Here is a 14,399-nt window from a genome sequence, read left to right on the forward strand (position 1 = left end):
ATGAAGGTGAGAGGTTATTACTATTTTTGATGTGATTTGCAACGAACTATTGACCCATTGCATTGCACGCGCTCGCACGCTTAATATATATATATAATAATATTATATATATATATTATATACCTATATATATATAATATATATCTATGTATAATATGTATATATATATATATATATATATATATATATATATATATATATATATAATATATATATATATATATATATATATTATATATATTATATTATATATATTATAATAATATTATATATATATATATATATATATGTATATAAATTCAGCTTAGGCCACAAGGAAATAATAAGAGGACGGGTACCGAGCGCTTTCTGTAATTTCAACATATTTTCGTTGCAATGAAATGACACGGAAGAGGTCGGTACTCCTTTTATTTTTCCTGTGGCCTAAGCTGAATATACTGTCACACGCTATTTAATGACATAAACACACACACACATCTATATATATATATATATATATATATATATATTATATATATATAGATATATATTATATAATAATATATATATATTATATAATATATATATATATATATATATGCATAGATATAGATCTGCCGTTATTTGCCTATGTATATATTCATATGGATGAACATGCATTCTACGGTAACGTCATGAGCGTTAGCATCATGTTTAAAAATATGAGCAAATATATAAAACTAATGCTTTTATTGAGATATAAGTTTTTTGCATCAATCCCAGACAATTCCAGACTTAAGATTATCTATCGTGTTTGTAATTTTTACCTCCCTATAAAGACTAAACGAAATAAACACCTTCCGTTGGTGTTGGTAGGAAATGTGGAAACATTATCCAGACAATGAGAGTCGTTACTTCCAAGATACAAAAACTAAATATCCAACCGAATCGATTTGACAAAAATTAGACAAGCAAAAAATCCGCCATAGTTTCTTCGGCGCAATCGAGTTTTCTGTACATGATGATGATGATGATGATGATGATGAACATTGGCCGTGAATACTGTCAAGGTCAAGACGAGGGTTTCGACGAGACACTGATGGGATGACGAGTTTGCAATTTGTTTCTGTTATGTAAAAGAAAACTATTGAGTTGACTTTGTCTGTCCGTCAGCACTATTCAGTGGGATGCAAATTGGTATGTTGATCATCCACACTCTAATCATCATACATACCAAATTGCAACTCTCTAGCCTCAGTAGTTTTTATTTTATCTAAGGTTAAAGTTAGCCATAATTGTGCGTCTAGCAACGACATAGGACAGGCCACCACCGGCTTGTGGTTAAAGTTTCATGGGCTTCTGCTCATAAAGCATTATAGAGAGACCACCAAAAGATAAATCTATTTTCGGTTGCCTTGAAAATATGCTGTATAGAAAACTCGATTGCGCCGAAGAAACCACGTCTATTTTTTTTACTTGTTAAAGATGACGATAAACAGGGTAATTGGCATCAAGGCCAACAGATTGGCATAACTGACGATGATAGTGACAGTGAGTGGTCCTAAAAATGACAATGGAACATTAATGCGATGAAAGTCTTGGGAAACCTCAACTCTGTGCCCTCTCTAAGATGATTAAATCTGTATACAATATCGGGTTGGCAAATAATGCTGTCATATTTTTAAAATCTTAATTATGCATGCCTTGCTGGGAGCTCGTAAGCTTGTAATTCAGAAACACTAATAATTTCGTTAGCGAGAGAGAGAGAGAGAGAGAGAGAGAGAGAGAGAGAGAGAGAGAAATTATATTTTCCGAAATAAAGCTTTCATATTTTAAAAATCTTAATTATGCATGCCTTGCTGGGAGCTCGTAAGCTTGTAATTCAGAAACACTAATAATTTCGTTAGCAGGAGAGAGAGAGGAGAGAGCGAGAGAGAGAGAGAGAGAGATGAGAGATATTCCGAAATAAAGCTTTCATATTTTAAAAATCTTAATTATGCATGCCTTTCAGTGAACTCAGTAGCTTGTTCAGAAACACAAATACTTTACTTCTTTACTTCGAGAGAGAGAGAGAGAGAGAGAGAGAGAGAGAGAGAGAGAGAGAGAGAGAGAGAGAGAGAGTAGAACATGCATTTGTAGGGAGTGAGACGGAGAATTTAAATACTGAGGAGCCTCCTTGTTGTGTTGCATTTAGAGAGAGAGAGAGAGAGAGAGAGAGAGAGAGAGAGAGAGGTAATTTCCACGGCTTGATCGTAAAGGTGTCTGTTGTGACACTGGAATGGAACCCTGCTCCATTCCTATGAAAAATGGAACAACCTGTTCCCCGGTGGGAACCGCGGGAGGAGGGAGAAGATTCATGACTACGGATGCGTTTCTTCCGGTCGGAACGAGACTGTAAATTCTTAGCTGTGCTCTATGGTCCTCGTTCCACCGTATGGGCAAATGCTTTCGTGCATGCTCTTGCAGATGGGAACTCTTGTTAGGTCACATTACAAATGCGGATGTAACTTGTCCTCCTTCTCCAGCATGTTTAGGAGAACCGTTCTTTGTTGTTCGAAGTTACGGTGTTGGTTCAGTCGGGCGTGTTCGTCTGTTTTGGAGAGTCGTTCGCTTCGCACGGGTTTTGCTCATTGCGATGTTTGTCATGGCGGCGTTGTTGCTGAGGATGGCATTCATTTAATGGAACGGTTGCTGTTTTTATTTATGTAACGTTAAGCCAGATATTATGGAAGGTATGTAGGTCAAATAATAAGTATATTATTCTTGAGGCTACAAAGCTTCGAGTATTTTTGAACATAGGACACACACACACACACAGACATTAATTTTGCAAGTCATTTCCAAGGGTACAATAAGCAGGATAGGAATTAATAAACTATTAGATGACCATTATCGTGAAAGGCCTTGCATATTAATTATGCAACTGCTTAGTTACTTTTATAAACACAACATATAACACAATTAGTGTGCGAGCAGCAGTATTATAAATGTTGGCTGCAAAACTCGGAAAATCTTTATGACCATCATTTTTTCTAGCACTGTACATGTAAGCCTTTCATATTGTCAATGAGCATATTTTCTTGACAAAAGCCAGATAATCACGAATTACCATATCTAGCAGCGATGGTACTCGTACTAGATCACCTTGATCAATCATGCAATCATCCAAGATCTAGCGCCTCAGTGGCGTGGTTGGTATGGTGTTGGGGACCACCTTGGTGGCCGCGAGGTCGATTCTCGGGCATTTCATCGATGTGTGAGAGATGTACATTTCTGGCGATTTAGAAGTTCACTCTCGACGTGGTTCTGAAGTCACGTAAAGAAGTTGGTCCCATTGATGAATAACCACTGGTTTCATGCAACGTAAAAACACCATACAAGCAACAAACCATCCAAGATCTTTCTTTTAGCTTTCTGAACAGTTTAATTTGAATTTTTCTGAGACAATGACATGCCTTCATCCCCTTGAAATATCGGCCAACACCGCCGCCTTCACCCCAGACGTACTACTTTGTATGCTCGAAGTTGCTGTATATTACAGCATCGCCGGCATGTCTGACGAGGCTAGTTTATTGTGTGTAGTTTGCATGGCTCAAAGGCCGATTCCTATTTGATATCTGAAGTGAATTCATTTGAATGGGATTCTCAAGGGAAAAATAAATATTGTGAGAAATCGCTGTATCCAGTTTGCGAACGTTTTCCTCTTTAGAGGAAACTGAAAACTTTATTAGCTTGAATAACTTTGCAATTGTTGCGGTGAATATGGTAGAAGGAAGACCGTCGTACTGACGTTGCAGTTCTGCATTTGTCACAGGATGGCGGAAACTAAATTCTGAATAACTTAGAAGCTTAGGAATGAGGGCGACTCTTGGATGAAAGCTGTGGAAATTATAGGAGTAATGATAATGAAGACAACTCTCTCTCCGTTGCCTTTGACCAACGCTAGTCTTTTCGCGTTGGTAACTGGAATAAGTCTTATCAACTTGATGAGAGTTGATGACAGGAGTCGGCCGACGTCATCATGGGAATATTAAGCAAGGGCAATGACGTTGATGAGGGTAACAGTACCAAGACTTTCAGTGTCTGATGACTTTTGGTTTGAAATAGATCGAGCGAATGTTTATGAAAAGGTGGACTTTCATTTAGTTGAAATGAGGGCTAATGCCAAGGACAGGTTCCAGAAGAACGCAGTTAGAGAAGTGTAGGTAGTGTGAATAACTGTACTAATGATGATAATGGCAATCTCAAAATTACTCGGATAAGTGAGAAAGTGAGTAATATATATATATATATATATATATATATATATATATATATATATATATATATCCTTATATATATATATATAGATAAGGGTTGGAGATTTTTTTTATTTAAAAAATGAAAAAAGATATAAAAAAAATAGTGATTTATTGATTTTTTATATATGATTTTATTATTTTTTATTTTTTTTCAAATGATAAATATATATAATATATAATAATATAATATATCTTATATATATATATATTATATATATATAAATATATATATATATATATAATGGATGGAGATTGTTTTATCTAAGAAATATTTATATTGTGATTTAAAAATTTTATTTTTATTAAAAAATTTTATTTTTATTTTTTATTTGATTTTTTTATTATTTTTTATTTTTTATTTTAATTTTTTTTTTCGAAATTGTTAGATGTTTTTTTCAATCCTTTATTTCTCAAAATTTATTTATCTTTTAGGTTTCCACTTCTGGCCTAAAGTATGTACTTGTATTCTTCTTTAATATCAAAATAAATAGGTGCAGCACAGTTATGCTCAAGTTTTTATTAACCTCAAACCTTATTTTCTATTCGTTTGCATTAAATTATAAAAAATTTATGAGTTTATAATGATTAAATCAGTTTGATATAATCGTTGCCAGCCCTGATGATAGTATATATACATATATTATAATATAATAATATATATATGTATATATATATATATATATATATATATGCTATATATAGGTAATATATATCTTAATATTAATATATATCTATATATATCTAATATATATATATCTATATATATATATATATATATATATACTATATATATATATATAAATATAATATATATATTATTATAATATTATTAATATTATTATATATATATATATATTATCTGATATATATATATATATATATATATTATAATAGATATATTATATATATACTATATGATATATAGATCTATATATTATAGATATATATATACTTATATATATATCGAAATATATATATATATATATATATATATATATATATAGTATATCTCTATATATATAGATATAATGTATATATATATATCTCGATCTATATAGATATATATATAGATAATATATATATATATATATATGATATAGATATATATATATATATATGATATATCTATATATTGATATATATATCTATATATATATAATAATATATTATATATATATATATATATATATGTGTGTGTGTGTGTGTGTGTGTGTGTGTGTGTATATAAATGTATATATATGTAAGTGCTATATAATTCAAAATATGGAATGTTATTCCATATCTAAAAACTAAAACTATGATTAATTAAAACCAGTGACCCAAGAGGTCAACCAGTTTGCTTGCAGGAATGCGATCAGACCAGATATGATAAAGTAGGCTAAGATGACGTGTTGTAATCAGTCAGTGTCTAGTTGCCGTCATCTGTGGTCATTCATTTGTTTTGCAAACGGTTGTCCAAGCTTCCTGCTTGAGACAACCACAGTGACCTATAACTCAAATGGCTTACGTGACTTGTAATCTATGTCACTGTGTGTATGTTCGTATTTTTGAGCTACTGTCTGCTCTCTTTATGATTTGTAAACCAGATTGTAAGTCAGAATTCAATCAGCCATCATCATCAGAAGACCTGTCCAATTTCATCTGATCTTCATCATGTAGTCTCAGAGAATAGAGATATTTTTGTACTCTGTGCTTTCTACTAGAAACCTCACATCAGAGAGAAGATACTGAATGAACTTAGAAACTATCATCATGAGTTGAAACATCTCCGTCGTCATAACCAAAGAAGATACTGACTTCGTATATTATCATCGAAATCCAAGACACTCCAATAAGTATAGAAAGTCATAACCAACCGACCTTAGCGTAAAATTATTGCAGGTCTAAATAACCTCACAGGGCGCCGTATTATACAATGGCATCAGCCCTATATATTGGTGGCAGCCTTCAGCGTACTCTTTGTCTTCCGAAGAATAACCAGAATAACGAGTAATGTATCATATCAGAAGTCAACGATGACGAAAGCAAGAGATTCTTCAAGCAACTTAGTGTCATAATTTAGTGAGCGTCTTCATCAGTTCATGCCTTCAAGAAACAAACCTGACGTGTCTGCTTCCTACAGCAACGCAAGCTTCGTCCTAACTGTAAGAGATGTCTCTCATTAGAATCATTCAAGAAGGCATCACTGTTTATTGAGTGTTTCCAGCACTTCAAGAAACAACCCGGACGCGTCTGCAGCATCGGATCTTCAAGGAAACGAATCATTCAACAAACAAACACCGAACGAGCAGAATGCGAACTGAGAATTCAGGTCACTGCAGAAAGCGACATCGAAGCCAAACGCCGTGACGTCACCTAAAGAGCAAGATCTTCAAGACCAGCAACAGAAACGAATCATTCAACAAACAAACAACGCTAAGAACAAGGGTCATCCGCTAAACAGAGAAGGGGCACCAAGGCCGTGTCGTTATCGAAACGCCGTAACTTCCCACAAAATCAAGCTAAGTACAATCTTTTTTATTTATTTGGAGTAACTCTGAGTGTTTCCTTTGCAGGTCGAATGTTCGTTGTTACGAGACATTCTTAATCTTACATTTTACAGAAATTATCTACATCATTGGGACTTCGCTACTGCGAGTTTTTATCTTTGAGTTTCTGTTTCCAGAAGTTCTCCTGAAATATCATAATCACATACTGTGTTAAACTTATCATTTTGGGTGATTATTAATTCTGTACATAACAAATCATATTAAACATTGAATATGCGTTTACGCAGTGGACGTCTGTATTTATACAGATGCATGGATAGGGTCGTTAGGCACTGTAGTGATAAGAAAACACACAAAACAAGTGGAACACCCGCACAAATCTGGATAAATTAGAGGTAACACTATTTCGGGTCAGGACAATAAAGGCTCCTTTGCAAGGTCCCGATCGCAGTTTCAGCCTTGAGTTATGCTTAAAAAATCGAATCTCTATGACTCAACTTAACTCAAAAAAAAAAATACGGCTGGATTGCAAGGAATAACATGTTTGTAAAAAACTTTCATTAGGTTAACATACTTAACATTCATATGAACAAATTAACAAAATATGTCTAAATGCGCTGACCTGGATCCCTCACTATTTGAAATTTTAGCAACGAATGAAAGTAAACCACAGCAAGTACATATAGTTAATAATAATAATGCAGTAGAGATAACTTGTCTTAATAGTAATCGCTCAATTCATAATAGTTCAAGTCATTCTTATGTTCATTGCTTTCTATGTACCCAACAGCAAATTAATGCTAAAACACACAATACGTTGTCGATGATAATAAAGAGAAGAATCCTAATTATAAAAAGAAACAGGTAAACAGTAAATCTGCTAAAAATCAGAAACAAACAAATCGTGCTTCAGCAAACTTGGTTACTTTGTCATCTAGTCAAACGGTCAGGGTCAGTCAAATCTTCCCAGTGTTGAAAGCAAAGCACATTCCACATAAGCGACTTTAGTGGAGGGGGGAGAGCGATGTTGGATCATTCATGCCAATACCTTTTTGAATTAAAAAGGAATTTTCCTATGAATCACACGACCGTATCAAGTAATCAGAGCAGGTTCTCGTAATTTTAATACAATAAGTTATTATAAGTAGTGGTGGATTACGCCCGACTGTCCGTGCCGTAAAATTAGAATATCAGTCATTTACATTGTTTTTATTCCTTTAGTCCACGCAATACCCTGTATTTACGGACTCACCGTTTGTTGTTCGAACTTCCCTATTGAGAAGTCCGAAGTATGGTTCAGTAATTGGCAATAACGAGTTAATTGTCGTAGCGTAACTTAGTTTCAGTACAGGGCGGGTAAGTCCACGCTAACGGATACCTCTATAGTTATAAAACCATTGATCTGTATCTAGTGTAATTGTAAGATATCCATCTATGGGTATGCAAAACATTATCTTACCTCCTGCCAAATAAGGCGTGTTTATCAAAGGAAATTTCTATAAACCTTCTAACACATTAAAAAACGTTTTGGACAAAAAAAAGACAGTTAATCAAATAATAACTTATATAGAGGAACCAATCACTTGTCTCATAAATCGTGATATTGTTCAAGCGACCCAACAGAATTCTCCCACACCCGCAGTCGCAGTTTGCACGCAAAATCTCGAGACGCATGCACCCTTGAATGTCTTAGTGCGTGTAAAAAGACTTTGCTGGGATCTGAAAATTTTAATCCTTCCCGACACTGAAATATAACAATTTCCGCTAACAAAGCACTATACATGGTTGACTCACAGCAACAAGTTAATCTAGTGATCCACAAAACCTATACATATCGTGCATATGGAAGTTATAAATATCGCATTTTTTACTGTTGCTAAATTTAATCACGCCCGACCAGTTGTGGATGAATCCCTCTTATACTCTATCTAAAGTAATATCCGTAAAGTCATTCAAGCAGAGGTGATTCAGCAGAAATTTTTTTATCTTTTATCTGAATACCAGGATGTTTCTCCACTAGTGAGTGATCTCTGGGGGAAAACGGATGTCATTGAACACAAAATACGGTCTAAGGACAAACATAAAGCTATATACGTACCTTCGTATAGACTCCCAATGAAATTTCAAAATGAGATAAATGACGAAGTTGAAAAATTTTAGTAATAGGAGTCATTAGGAAATCAAATAGCCCTTATAATTTTTCCCTTAACGTCATGCCTAAAAAAGATCGGACTTGTCGTATCTGAGTAGATTTCTGTCGCTTAAACAAGGAAACGATTCCCGATCGTTTTCCAGTGCCATGTACCGACAATATCTTATCTTTGTTGGGTCAGAATAAATTTTTCACCAGCTTGGACTTACTTAAAGGCTTTCACCAGATACCATTAGCTATGTGAGGTACCTCATACACCACCTTCAGCACACTCGGGGGAAATTATCAAATTTTACGTATGCCTCCGGCTTACGTTGCACCCCAATTACATTTGGCAGAATGATTAATATAGTGTTTGGAGACTTTTAGGGGATACCCTACATGCCTATATGGTTGGTTTTGTAATCTTTTCTAATACCTTAGAAGTACATTCACATAAACTAGAGCTAGTGCTACAGAGACTAAGACAAATAATCTCAGAGTAAAATATCTAAATGTGAGTTTTAGAAACCGAACATGTTTATTTAGGTTTTATGTGTCTAGTCAAGGTCTTAAAGTAGTCCATGGTAAGGTGTCGGCTATTCGCAACTTTCCGGTACCTATTAACGTAAAAGGGGGATACAGCACTTTTCCGCTGTAGTGGGTATTACAATCGTAAGCTTACAGGTAACTCGTCAATCATAGCAGCTCCTTTAACAGATCTTGCGAAGAAGGGTGTAGATTTATTATGGTCTGAAAAGCATCAACAGGCGTTCGATATCTTAAAATTGGAATTATGCAGCTCACCTATCTTAAAAAATCCCTGATTTAAATAACGAATTTTTTTTTGTTATTGTTATTCATGTAAACTAAAGCCCTCTGAAAGTAAATATGCAGTAACAGGCGAGGAAGGGCTATGGAATTGTTACTCACTAGTACATTTTAAGTTCATAATCTATGGCTATCCTGTTAAAGTCCTTACTGACCATAAGTCCCTTACCGAGTTTTTCAAAGGCTTTAATCACAGTCCCAAAGGAACTCGGTGGCATATGACCATTCAGGTCTTTGGAGCCTAGTTAAGATATCTACCTGGGAAAGGAAATATCATAACTGACGCATTATCCCGCAAACCCGCACCATCCTCCAAAGAACCATTAGTTGGACTAAAAGATATAGAAACATCCGTGCCTATTGTTAAAACCGTATCTGAACAAGAAAATTCATTAACCCAAGAGATCGTGAACATTGAATACCTGGGTTGGAAATTGAACTGTTACAAACTGAACAAAACAAGGGTCAGCAGCTAAGCAAATAAATAAACACTTCGAACGGAAACCCTAAAGCAAAAGTATATTTAAAGTATGTGTATCAGAATTATGTAATCAAATGTAATATTATATGTAGGTCCGTGACGAGGAAAACCCGAAGAACACAGCAGGTGACTAACGACCAGGTAGTAGTAATAATCTCTTTCATACCAATCGTCCTAAACTGGTTGCATTCTAATCCATTACATGGTCATCCAGGGTTCTCTATTATGTCACAGAAAGCCAAATCACTATTTTACTGGCCTACAACGCTTACAGATATAAAAAGCACATAACTAATTGTAACATGTGTCATGAAAACAAGGGACACACTAAGACACCTGTCAGTTTAGGGGCCTATCCCGTGACAAATCAATCCTTGAAAGAATACACGTAGATTTATTAACAGAGTTACAAGTCTGACAGAGGAAATAAAAACCTCTTAGTGTTAATAGTTGCCTTGACACGTTATATAGAATTAATAGCACTAAAAAACAAACACCGCAATTGAGTGCGCTAGGAATATTTATGAGTGCTACATCAGTAAACATGGAATTCAACACATGATAATCTCTGACTCGGGTGGTGTAAATTAATAATAATTTCCTTAACTCGTTGTGTGAATTCCGTGCATTAAGAAAACCAATACCATATTTTATCACCCAGAGTCAATCGGTTTGGTAGAACGGATAAATAAGAAAGTGTCAATGTCCTACGAGTTACACTTGTGATATTGGATCTGAACTGGATTATAGTGGTTCTCGCGGTTTTAAATACCTTTATCATTCATATCATGTATCTATAGAAATGATACCGCAAGTAGCCTTATACGATACGCCCGCTAGAACACTTTTCCACATATTCAAGCCAACCATTAATTTATCAAATATAAAAAAGTATGGATACAAGTACGAGTCCATATAATATACTCCATAAGAAGCTGGAAGGGTTACAAATTCTAATAAAAAAGGAATCACGATAAAATCAATGAGCAAAACGTAACCATATGCAGTAAGTGTTTATAAAATATCCAAATATATATGCGTAAAGATTTAAACTCTAACTTAACGCTTTAGTTTAGTAGTCCATTCAGTATTCTAGGGATATTAACGACAAATAAGCTAAAAGTTCAAACACATATCAAAACCTACGGGCATATTGTCTGTCCCGGTGGTTTATATTTGTAGTCAATGGAAAAAAAAAAGAAAAAAAAAAGAGAGAGATTTTAAAGTCAGGAAGTCTTGAAGTGAAAATGTATATCTATGTGAATAATCCTATATGGATCTTACAGGGTAAATAATATATATAAAATTTGTATGGAAACCTTTTTCATTAGTTTGAATAAGGAATATCTAATTTAACATAAGTAATTACATATATTTTACAATCTTGCAGGTTTCCAACATGAAACTAATATCATATTGTTCAATTTTGGTACTGTGTTTTTCAGACATTCTTCTCGTGTGGGTGGAGTTTTAAAACAAAAAATATCCATTTTATACATGGCTATCATTTGAAAGTACTAAAATCGTATTTATTACAGTGAGTAACGTAACTCTTTAAGCTGGCTGAGAGCAGTCTCCTGCCAGGTGATGATGTCATCAGTCCCTAACAAGGTTTGCCCTGGCGCGTTTTGCTGAATCATCACTGTTCCTTTTAACCCCAATAATCCGCTTGCACAGGCTTCATCTGTAGTTGTGTGTTGTCTTGTGCTTACAAAACAAGTTAGCTGGAGAGTGGAATGCTTAGCTCAGGAACTTCACATGTGGTTCATAGGTCACGGAGACATACATAGCCGTAACCTATTCTTATCCATGGAGATCAATGCAAGCTTAGTTAAGGAATCATAATCGTTTTAGAATTAATGAACAAAATAAGCAAATAGAATTTCTATAATATCAAAATGAATTAATTTTTTCTGAACCTCATAGACAATTAGTCAATAAATCAGCTTATGACATTGGTAAACGGACATTTAAAAGTATCAGGTCATGGGTATGAAAAATTTACTTGCAACATTAGCATATTACAATTCAAGTAGATCACATTCATGGGAAAATGTCACATTTTCTTGAAAAACCCAAAGTTTATATAGAAATTAGTTACATAGTGGGTTTTTTCGTAGCATCTCCTGCCTAAAAATTAATCTCAGAGGATGCGCACGAGAAAATTGAATATGAACCTTTTGTTAGGGGCACATAGGATCGGATTTTATCACAGCTTAATTTCAGTAAGCGTAGAGAATTACAGAATCATGATTAATATTCTCTTTGACTCCTATGTTGCCTGGCAATCTTACAAATAGCTCCGTTTCCCACTTCTTTGTCTAGTAACTTACTACCAGTAATATCGAATTTTCTTTGGGATTCGTATTGATATCTGTTAATATGGATATTTTTACGGTCGTCAGAGACCTGGATAGGTTCACTCATTGTTATAATGCCATGGATAAAAAAGTCTGTACAGCTGACTCTTTTTGAATTCCATAAAATATCAGCGAATTCATGTGGGTTAAGTCTAGTCCTTAACAGCTTTCTCCCTCCCGTATATGGATATTGTCTGAATTTACTTTGCCCTTGTGACAAGTATAATTTCACTTACAGGCTGATTAATGGAACCTAGTTACAGTACCCTACAGTATGAGAGTTTCACATCACATGCCCAGACAGATCGTCTACAACTTCAAAACCCGTTCGTCGCTGCGGACGACTGCAGTGGAGTAACAACTGCCCACAATGTGAAGGGAATAAGCACCATCATAAGTGAACAAGCCTATTTCGTGGACTTCTTGGACTGACCACCGTATCCCGTTGGTAATCTCGTTTTTAATGCGAAATGCTCCGGCGGCTGTCGGAATTGACTACAAAGGGACATACTTCCGACAATTACGACCAAGGAGGATATTCAACTCTACGTTTGCTGGCGCAGGACTCGTCCTGGGGATGATTTTATTCATCGCGAACGTATTCGTATGGCATACAATGCAGAGAACAAGTATGGGCGCAAAGTAGAACGTTGAATCCTGCCCAGGCAATTTCCCCTTGTTTTTAACCATTTGGAATTGGCCATTTCATTTGGCTATAGGTGGTTGTCTGGAACTGTGTAATGGACGAAAAGTTGTTCGAAACGCTAGTTAAATGTGCAGTGAGTATATCCTTGGTCATGTATTCCAGATATAAAGTATCAGTGAAGGGTCAATATCTATATAACTATCATAGCTAAACTATCAGTAAATAACAGAATCAATATATATCTGTGCATGTACGCACTAGGAATCTATTTAAAGTGCACCTAGATTAATCACTTAGATTAGTCATTTATGTTAATCAAATCTATTTAAAGTGCACCTAGATTAATCACTTAGATTAGTCATTTATGTTAATCAGTTGTATTAAGTGCACATATATTGATCATAATTATATGAATCAATATATATATATATGTATAAATAAATCAGGTAGCCTATAATCAATCTGTTACCTTTTATCTTACCAATAACTGCAGTTAGTATATGGGTTAATGTATCAGTTACTATATCAATTAAAATATCAGTTACTATATCAGTTAATATATCAATTAATAAATCAGTTAATATATCAGTTAATATATGATTTTTATCCCTTCATATATGATTTTTATCAGTTAAAATATGATTTTTATCATGTTAATCTTTATGTTATGCAATTATCAGGAGTACATTAGTATTTTCTGTAGCATATGTATCTTAATGAGTTGAAGTGAAAAACTCTATCATTATATATCACGTGATCATTATTATTTACGAATATTATCATATGCATATGTCTTATAAATCTGTATTTGTGTACACCATGAATTTTTTTACTTATAAGTATTTTCTATATATCTATATATTCACCATAGTGTCTGTATCACACTCCTATAAGTCAAATGCAAGTCAAGCTTGAGTAATATTCAGTGTTTGGTTTTGTAGCCGACCGAGCATTTATGGAAGTGCTACTTAATACAAAATATGGAATGTTATTCCATATATAAAAACTAAAACTATGATTAATTAAAACCAGTGACCCAAGAGGTCAACCTGTTTGCTTGCAGGAATGTGATCAGACCAGATATGATAAAGTAGGCTAAGATGACGTGTTGTAATCAGTCAGTGTCTAGTTGCCGTCATCTGTGGTCATTCATTTGTTTTGCAAACGGTTGTCCAAGCTTCCTGCTTGAGACAACCACAGTG

The sequence above is a fragment of the Macrobrachium nipponense genome, chromosome 12 (assembly GCF_015104395.2).
Source record: "Macrobrachium nipponense isolate FS-2020 chromosome 12, ASM1510439v2, whole genome shotgun sequence".
NCBI lineage: Eukaryota > Metazoa > Arthropoda > Malacostraca > Decapoda > Palaemonidae > Macrobrachium > Macrobrachium nipponense.